Source organism: Coptis chinensis, chromosome 6, assembly GCF_015680905.1.
Source record: "Coptis chinensis isolate HL-2020 chromosome 6, ASM1568090v1, whole genome shotgun sequence".
Lineage (NCBI taxonomy): Eukaryota > Viridiplantae > Streptophyta > Magnoliopsida > Ranunculales > Ranunculaceae > Coptis > Coptis chinensis.
The window spans coordinates 53,904,991-53,906,684 of NC_141461.1; the positions used below are offsets into that span (position 1 = coordinate 53,904,991).

Here is a 1,694-nt window from a genome sequence, read left to right on the forward strand (position 1 = left end):
CATTTTCAACTGCAGCTCCAAGTGCAACGTGCAATGGATAAAAGTGTTCAGGCCATGGGTGTGCCATTTTGGCGAATGGGGCCTTCAATTCGTTTCGTAGTTATTCACATCTTCATGTCTGTCAAGCATCATAAGTAAGTTAATTCTTTGTACATAGTTGACACAAAGGAACTAAAATCTAAGTATGGCAACACGAACATAATGATTCTCCTATTTTCGAGTACGAACATGACTGTAATTGCTATTGTAATGACGAGGTTGCTCGAGGAAAGGAAAAAAGAAAGAAATACATTTTAAACGTGAATATTGGCCTTAGGATACATAAGCATGACGGGAATCCATGCACCGTTCCGCGTGCTTTGTCTTCTTTTACACATTTGAAACCGCTTGCCAACAACAACTCCTTTGCTCTCATGGCTAGTTCTGGTGCACCTAGTGCCGGGTACTTGAGCTGGTGAACAACAAGAGCAACATCAAATTGGTAAAGTTGTAGGAGAACAAATTAGACATTTTCAATCAATGAGATTCCTCAACACAGATTAGACATTTCTATAATTTGTGAAAATGACGAAGGTTCAAGAAATACGAACGTTCTTACTTTAGAAAATAACATATACGTACTTTGATTTCAATCAAGACCTCAGCATAAGTAAATGCGAAAGCAATATTCCCTAGAGCTTGAAATGTAGACCAAGTCTTAGAAGCTGAGGAAAGAGTAGCATCCTCTCTAGACATGATTCCCATCAGAGACCCTCGAATGTCGCCATGAGATATCCATTTTGCCATACATAAGCAAAAGCTAATAATAGAATAACCAAATGACATCACCGCAGCCACAACTGAAAGCCATGTAATCTTTTCCAAGTTTGGAAACTACGATAATAAAATATTGATTGCCCCAAACATGATCATGAATGAATTCCCTGAAGCGCTACACCTCGTGGTCTCATGATTGTGGAAACAATATGATCGCGCTATTGCCCTATTTTCAAAAAATAAATGAGGACATAAATATTAGGCTTTTGGTTGTTTACATGTGTTGTTTTCAGTTTATCTATGTATCTTGTCTTTAAAGTGTGTTGCATTTGAATTGAATACTATCATGTTAAGCATAAAATGTGTATTGCATTTGATGTTCATCCAGATGTTGCTTTAAGTCATTCTTGCAGTAACAGATCAACGATCTAGCTAGTGTAATTCACGTACCTCATGCTGGTAGCAGAAGTAATCGTGTAGCTAACCATAGCTCCCCACAAATTTGCGTGCTGCGCTATGAAGCACGCAATTACATTCTTAGGACCTGCAATAACATGAATTTAGTAATTATTATTAGAAAATTATATACAAGAAGAGATGAAAGAAATTGAAGAACGAACCTGTTAAAGGAGACGAGGAGAGAGAGTGAGGGTTTTCAATTATTTTCCTATTTGGCAAGTTTGTTGGAGGATGTGAGATGGAGAATCACACATGCCAGATTCGTTGTTTGATTTTGTGTATGTGTTGAATTTGGAGGTGTTGGTTTGCATGGAGCAAATTGGGGAGAGAGAAAACCTTTGGAAATGTTCACTGTTTTAGGCATAGAAGCTGCAGATTCACAGAGGAAAACACTGCAGTAAAGGTATTTGTAAATTTCGAAAAATTCTAACAATTTAAAGGCGTAATCTTTAAGGTGTTATTGATTTACTTTAATTTTG

General features: G+C 37.2%; 1 long non-coding RNA gene across 1 annotated transcript; it reads right to left on the reverse strand.

Moving 5' to 3' along the window:
• Positions 1–355: 355 nt before the first annotated feature.
• Positions 356–1,458, reverse strand: LOC147493617 (uncharacterized). The gene is made up of 3 exons (XR_015200213.1): positions 1,377–1,458; positions 622–1,300; positions 356–451 (listed from the first exon to the last, which is right to left on the reverse strand). It is a non-coding gene; the product is annotated as an uncharacterized LOC147493617 (long non-coding RNA).
• Between the last annotated feature and the right edge of the window lie 236 nt (positions 1,459–1,694).